The sequence below is a fragment of the Cryptomeria japonica genome, chromosome 9, assembly GCF_030272615.1.
Source record: "Cryptomeria japonica chromosome 9, Sugi_1.0, whole genome shotgun sequence".
Lineage (NCBI taxonomy): Eukaryota > Viridiplantae > Streptophyta > Pinopsida > Cupressales > Cupressaceae > Cryptomeria > Cryptomeria japonica.
In genome coordinates, this window is record NC_081413.1 from 154008475 (window position 1) to 154016965 (window position 8491).

Genomic DNA, 8491 nt, shown 5'->3' on the forward strand with positions numbered 1-8491 from the left:
TAGTTCATTCCTTTCAGATTGTAGTCTGTATCTTGTTGTAAGTCAGTGAGACTTCCCTGAGGGTTGTATACTTCCGGGTTATTGTATCTTGAACTGTAAGCTCTAGGTAGTGTGTCTGAATACTGGTGAATTCACCATCATAACTATTTACACATACTATTGTAGAGTATCATCCTATTCTGGGTAGGTTCCCACTGTAGTTTTTTCCTTAACTAGTTTTTCCACGTCAAAATCTTGGTGTTGTGTGTTGTGTTATCAATTTTATTATCTTTTTTGTTGTTATAGTTTATCAGATTTGTAATTATGGTTGAGTTTGTTAATCTGGTGAAAACAGATTCACCCCCCCCCGCTCAGTTTTCCTTCATTGTTGTTGCCAACATACTTACCACCCAAGAGACTAGAAACACAACCAATGTGGGATAAAGTGAAAAAGTCCCTAAGTAAGCTTAACTAAGTGCAAATATAACTATTATGGAGAACTAGATAGCTAAAGAATTGTATATCTTTCTTGGCCTTTTGGCTAAGATCAAGCGTAGTATCTATTCTTATCAGTTTAATATCTGATACATGGTTCAATGAACCACACAATATTAAATTAATTTTTTGAGGGGGAATCCTCACATGATAGCTTGCAACCAAAGCCTTCATGCATTTATTCTATATCTTGGTGCACCCCACACCAGCTCCCCACCCCCTCTTAAGTGTAACTTAGGGAGAAATGTAGAAAAAAAAGAAAAGATGGGAACTGACAACTACACCTAATGAGGTACCCATTTACAAAATATCCTCTCAAATAGAAAAGGAAAGAGAAAACATAGTGGGAAAAACTCCCCCAAAGAGAAGAGGAAAATACAAAAAAATCTCAAAGAAGAAGTGAAGGACAAAATCCTAGGTGAGGAAAAAAGTACCCCCATGAGAGAAGTTGAGAGGAAATGTAGCTCCCCAATGTAGAAAGTGCACCAATGGTAGGTACTTGAAAATAGATGCACAAGATGGTCCATGATCGTCGAACAATGTTCCTCCCCTTAGGAAGAAATAAAACCAAAGGTGTGTGAATTATGTTTTCCCATTCTTGAAAGGACAATGTAGGAAGAAATATCATGATGCATGGAGTCTTTGAAAGTTACTCAAGTGTCCTCATGTCAATGATTAAATTTGCCCCTTCCAAATCAAGTGTACTAGGCCACATTGCTTAAAAAAATAATTCAAGATCTTGCAAGTATGAATGTAGAACAAGATCCAAAGACTCAAGTGTCCCCTTCTAAGGATAAAGAGACCTCCTCCAAATATTGTACATAAGTATTCTATTACCCCATTATTTATCTTGAACAAAATAATGTGTATTTAATGTTTCTTTCCTCATTCGGTTTGATCCATTTTTAGCTGTGCACCTTTTTCTTTATATATCACCTTTTCTCTCGCAATGAAACCATAGGTTGAACCTGTGTATTGGTTCAAGGTTCAAAGTTCTACCAAGGCCTTTGTGTGGGTCGCAGCTTTGTTATGTTATTTAGCGAGCGAGTGTGAACGTGTTAAGTCGGTCTTGAACTTGGACTTTGAGCTATTCCTATAGTGGTTCAAGGTTCAAAGTTCAAAGTCTTCCTTTATGTTTGTTAAAAGTCTTCGCTCATTCTGGATGTTGTGTTGAGCCGCATGATGTAAGTTCTTTTGTTTTCTTAGGATTGAACTTGCACCATTGAACTTCTTGTTAAATGGTTCAACATTCAAAAGTTCATTTGTAGGCCCCGAGGACATTAATAACATAAAGGTGGGGCAGCAAAAGGAATATTTTGGGTATATCATATTTTAAAATTCTACTTATGGAAAGAAATCATGAAAACTCAAGCTATTTGTGTGGATTTGATATGTAATAAAGAAATTTGTTAGGATCCCATCAATATAATCATTGGTTATCTCACACGCTCAGATGAATTATCATGAGGTGTGTGTAGGTATTACTCAGTTTTTCCGCCTCTTCATATGTGAATTCTCAAATTGTGAAAGTGGTAGTTGTTGTTGTTGGAGAAGCGAAGGATGCCGAAGGTAATTTTAACTCCGTACTTCTGAGGGTTTCACTAATTTGATGGTGCTAACAGGTGATTTTTGATAATTTCTCCTCCGCTGTGTTACTAGCTTAGAAAATTAGTGTAGAAAAATTCTTTGTTTTGGAATAGAATTATGTTCTTTCTAGGAACTGTTTGATGAATGTAAAAGCAACCATTATGAGGTCAACTCTTCCAAAACTTGGTCACACATCATGCTTAGTCAGTACACTTCCAGAGTTGGGTGACACTTCTTTGGCCCAAGCTAACTTAGGAGATTTTTTATAAAGAGCTAGAAACCTTGAGGCTAACTTGATGATGGAAAGAAGAGTTAGAAGTGGCTTGATTGAAGTTGTTGCTTTCCCAACTATCGCTCCTTGTCTAGAATTGGTGATAGCATGTATGAACAGATATGATGCTGGTAGTAGGTGCATTAGGACTAACAATGGTGAATTGTTAGTATAACTTAATAGAGAAACGGTGATGGTTGCAATGGTTCAAAGTTCATGGTCTATTGTTACCTCATACACATTTTTCTCTAAGAAGAAAAACACATAGAAAAGCATCATTGCAAGGAATTGGGTTCTAAAGGTTCAGAAAGGGGGGTCCTGACTACCCAAACCTCTTACAAGAGAGAATTTTATAATGGATGTGTGGGATATTGTGATATTGTTATACAAAATCAAAGGGAATTCACATGCTTTCTATTGGGAAGACTGGATGTATTTTTATATCTAGGTATTGTTAGCTGGTGAGAAATATCTTGACTGGGCGCAAGTTATTGCTGAAAGGCTTCATGAGGGTTTGAGCAATTTTGTTGGAATGTACAATTTTTAAATGTCCTCATATTTATTTTATATATTGGTTTGTACTAGAGAGTGGCAAGGGTTACATCATGAGCCTTGGGTGGATGGCATGAAGGTTTATGATTATTACCCACACCTGCAACAATAGAGATATGTAGAAAATGTTACAAGATGGAATGATGTTTTTGTAGGAAGACTTGTCTTTGAGCTACAAGGAGACACAAATAAAATAATTCCAGATGAGGGCATGGAGCTGGTCAGTATATATGGAAGCTATTTTATCCAATTTACCAAATTTACTTACATTAGAGTGGGGGGCTTTGAAGGTGAACCATTCAAATTGCCCAGGTATGCCTTTGATAGTTATGTGCTTATTGAAGTTTGTAGACAACTAGCCCACATTGATTAAAGGTTAGGGATGAAGAGTAAATCCAGAGTTCCCTTCCCAATTGAACCTGGATATTATAGTTGTAAGTCTATTTCTGATGCCTTGAACCTAGAATTAGAGTTCCAAGAAAATGAATTTACAACCCTACATTTCCAGACGTAAGTTTGATAGCAGAGGCTATGTTGTAGAACATCTAAGTGTTGATGATAATTTCTTCCATGAACCTCAATTAGAAGACTATTGGGAAAATAGTTGTAATGAATTTGAAGTGAGAAGGAGATTGTGGTCAAGGTTCACTCTGCAGTAGATTGTTACAATGAGGTTGTCCATTAATGTGGCAGGAATACAAGAAGAGGAGGGGGAAGATGTATTGGATCCTGAATTCAATGAAAGGGTTCAAGGGAAAACCGTCCTTGAAATTGACTCGGATAGGAGAGAAGAAGCAAGTATCCAAGCCAAGTCCTTCAATGTCATAAGGAGAATGGAGAAGTGGTTAAGGAACCGTAAATTTAGAAAGGAGTCAATTATTACTCCTAAAGAATTAATAGTTGGTTCCCTTCTTGCTACAACACAGATTCCTACTTCCTCCTCTGATGGAATTGTTGATGTTGCAAGTACCACAAAGCTAAAAATTGGATAGGTTCAAACCAAAAGTTCAAATAAATTCCCATTGAGTTCTTTAGCGGTTCAAGTCACCTGTTCAAGGAGCAAAAAGAAAAATAGGGAACTAGTGGTGAACCAGATTGCTATGGAGCTAGATCCAAGTGAAGAAACCAAAGTGAACATGGATGAACAAGTGTTGAATAATCCTTTAGTGCAGGATGCGGATGCAGAGAAAGAACATGAAGAAAATCCAAATCTGATGAGCACCATGACTATTATGAATCCACCCGATGATCAGACACCTTCGTTGAAAGAAAATTCCAGTACTTCTCGATGTCTTGGAGCTTCAATTAGAAAGAAACACAATGTAGTTCCTATTACCATTCTCATGGAGGATATGGTTAGTAAGTGCCTTGGGAAAATATCCAAACCCAAAAAGCTTAAAACAGAGGCAATGATGGAGGTTGATGACAAAATAGGCCATTGGGTAGTAGAAGTATCTAAGCCTATCTCAGATAAAGGCCACTGAAAATGATTTTATTATTGAGAAAATTGACCTGGGGAGTTGCTTCAAGAGATGTGGATGCCAAACATTTAGAATCCTCCAATAAAATAATGCTATCCAAAACCTAGAAAGATGAGAAGGACAAATGGAAATTGAAACAAGTTGTTACTCAGATAGCAGAATATATCAATTCCATACATCACTCGAGTCCTCAGCCTCTGACATAGATGACATTGTCTTTTGACCCTAAATCACTAGTAAATCAAAAGCTATTGGATCAAGTCCAAAGAAGCTGTATGATAGCTCAGGTTTTTGATGAGTGGCTTGACTCCATAGTGTAGCAAGGCACATACTACATTGATAGCCTAATCAAGGTGTATGATAATGCTATAACTATGAGTAAATAGCTGGAGTTGGAAGCTACAACATGGGACAAAAAAAGAAATAAATGGGTAGAAGTCTTAACATAGATGAATGATGTACATAAATTTTGGGTTATGAAATTTCTCACTAAGAAGCATGTGGATAACTTAGATGACAATGTATTGTATGTATCAAGGAAAAATGTTGAATAGAGAACTCAATCATTAAATAGGATCACGAAGAATCTATCAAGTTATTAAAAGGATTAAAAGAGCTTATTGATACGATGCAGAAAGATTTAAAATGCATTGATATACAACTCCTGAAGGAGGATGGATAGACAATTGAACTAGTAGTAGATATGGTCAAAACCTTTAAAGAGAGGGTGCATCTTGTTAAAGAAACAAAGTCTCTAACTACAGATGACTTCTCCAAGGTGGCAAGGATAGAATCAATGTTAGCAGTTTGCTTTGATCACTTGGAAGTGCATAAAATTAAGGTCATGTAGGTAAACATGGATAAAGAAGTCTGGAAGGAACGTATTCTGCATATTGGACTCCCACACTATCAGGTCATCCTCAATTTCTCAATGACACATTTGGAGTGGTGAAATGTACATGGTACTATGACAAAACAGGACAAATCAACAGCTTCCTCTACCATGTTAGAGTCTTGATTGGTTTATGGATGAGTTGTCATTCTATCCATGGCTCTAGGTCATTAATGTTTTATCCAGTTTTAAACAAACAATTTCTTTTAACTCTAGTTTAGAGTTTATTAACTTGGAGTTATTTTCAAAAACTATGATCCTAGAGACTATATATGTAATTAAGCAAGCTTTATTGAGGGTCCAAAAAATTTGATTTGAATTGGAAGACTTAGTTTTCTTTTGAATTTTTAGTGTAGACATTTTATATATGAATGATGATATATTTTGCACGACCTTCAAATCTGTGTATTTGAATGATACATAAAATCTCTGTTGGGATGTATGCTTGTGTGCAAAATATTTTAATTCATTATTAGCTTATTATAAGTTTGTGAATTTCTTGATTAAGAAAATTAGTGGTATATTGTCATTTAAATGATTATGATCCCCCTTGTCCTTTGAGGCACAAGTGAGTATCGATCAACATTTATGCTACATTGAGTATACTTGGTGAAATATGTTTTACATTAAATTGAAATGTTCAAAGTTTAAGTCCGGGAGCTTTACATTTATGAATAATTATCTTGTAGCATTATTATTGTGTTGACAAATGAATGTGAAAGCCTTTCTTTCTTTCTAGTAAAAAGTGTTCTACTGTGTGAGTAATTTGCATAAAAATTTATTAGATATCATACAAGGAGCTGCACTTTATGCAGAGGGTAAACCAATACTTGGTTCACCCAACTATTGGTGTCTTTTTCTTTTCATCAAGGGTATGCATGAGTCATCATTAAAAAATATCAAAGGAAGGCAAATTTGTTAACCAATAGATTTTTGGTGACTCTGGTGGGGAGTCGAATAATAAGATTGGTTGCCTGGTTATAGTATATATAGAACTATCTTGTGAAATTTTAAGAGTCTATCCATTTCTACCAAAATTTTGCATTGTGAATGGGATGGAGCTAAGAAGATACACTAGGTCTCAAAGACATGAAGGAAAAGTTGACTCTGTCTTTCAAGAATTGCAAAACCTAATCTTTCAGCTATCCTTTTCACCTAAGAGGTGAGCAAGAAGTAGACCTCCTTCTCCATCCCCTTCATTCCTTGTATCTTCAGTTTGTCAAGACCTAACCTTGCATGGTGTTATCTTACCCAGTGTAATCAACCTAACGCCCCTTAATATTATTTTTCCGATTGCATCCAACAATCCTTGGGGGGCTGTAGTAGGTTCGTTAAATCTTGGTCTAAATTTGAATGCTTTACCCAAAGGAGCAAGGGATCATTTGCCTAAATTAAATGGTGATGGGAAGGTCACAGTCGATCAACATTTAAATGCATTTAATGTTGCATGTAGTGTAATAGTTGTCCAAGATGAAGATGTTGCAGTAAGGTTGTTTGTACAAATATTAATAGAAGCAACTGCAGATTGGGTTTATCATTTGCCAAACAGTGTAATAATAAACTGGCAAGATATGAAAATAAGGTTTGAGGCTAGGTTCAAGGTAGCAGAGGATGAGCATTCCCTTTTGGCCCAATTAGCTCAATTAAAAAAAGAGATCCTTGAATCTATAAGGGATTTTGTGGCTAAGTTTGATAAAATTATCCATAAAATTCTTGCAAATCAGAAACCTTCAAATGATAACTTGAAATGTTTTTTTATAAACTCTATGCCCTCAGAGATAAGTTTATTGATTCGTAAATATAGATTTGCAACTTTGAATGATGTTAAAACACTTGCTGTTAAGTTAGAAGATGACTTGATTATTGCGGGAAAATGGAAGAGGGAAGTGCAATTGGCCAATGCGCAACCCTCTACCTCTTCAGACCCTGTAATTCAAAGAATGATGAATTATGTCATAACACTTAAAATATTGTTACCCAAGGCTAGTACATCTTACCCACAATCTTACAAAGACATACCAAGGAGGATTACAAATCAGTCTATCAGAACTAGGAATAAAGCCTTACAATTGCCTTCGGCTCAACAAAGACTAGCAATTGAAGCTCCACCACCTAAGGGGAATATGTGTTTTTTTCATCTCACTGATGATCATGATGGTAATTCTTGTCCAGAGATGGTGCAATATGCACAAATGATAAATACAAGAGAGGCCATAAGTGAACTTGGTCTGGAAGAAGAAGTCCATGGGAAACCTAGCGACTCTAGAATGCACTTCCTAGAGTATGAATCAGATTCAGACAAAGGAAGTGATATATTGGTGACCCTTGGAGACCCTTCTTGTGCCATCCTCACTAGAGGCCAACGTCAATCCAAAAACATAGGTACCACAACCTTTCCTGAGACTGTAGCTATAGGTAAAGAACCTTTGAACTGAAACTCAGAGAATGGTTCAAGAGTTCAAGAGGTTCAGATGTTGAAGTGTGCTGATCTCGATACTTCTTTTGATATTGTTGAATTTTGCAAGGCATCAAAAATTCATATTTCTCCCACTAAATATCTTAGGTTGAATCCTAAAGAGTTAGAAAAACTGATTAAATATGTACAGGGGGAAACTTCTCAGTTGCAATACACCAACATACCATTGATTAATCTTGAATCTTTAGAGGATGAAAAAGATACCAAATCTACAGAGTTGTCTAGTACTGCTCTAAAGACATTAGTTAATGAACCAATTAAACCACCATTAGTACCTGACCAAAGGCCCCAACCATTTTATGTGTCTTTATTTATGAATAGATCTACACTTAATAATTGCATTATTGATTCCAGAGCCTCCGATAATATTATGCCTTCTGCAGTTGCTAAAGGATAAGGCCTTTCACTCACTAAAATATTTGGTAAATGCTATTCAATGGACTCAAAGAAAATTCCTTTACTAGGTCAAATTAAAGATGTGCAAGTTGCTCTAGTGGTACATCCTAACAAAAGAGTGAAGTTGACTATTTTGGTTGCTGATATTCCCGCAAGTTATGTAATGTTGTTAAGAAGGACTTTTTGTAAGGATTTGGGAGGAGAAATTAAAATGGATTGGTTTGAGGCAATAATTCCCATTGGTAAGCAAAAAATTGCTCTTCAACCTGAACAAAAGTCCAAATATACCATTTTCCCCTTTGATGACCCAAAATCTCAAATATTGTATCAAGAATGTGATTTTGGCAATTATTTGCTCTTCT

At 35.9% G+C, this 8491-nt stretch overlaps 1 pseudogene; it reads left to right on the top strand.

Annotated features, from left to right (window-relative positions):
- The first annotated feature begins 499 nt into the window (after nt 1-499).
- LOC131059658 (U2 spliceosomal RNA) lies at nt 500-678 on the top strand (annotated as a pseudogene).
- The last annotated feature ends 7813 nt before the right edge of the window (nt 679-8491 follow it).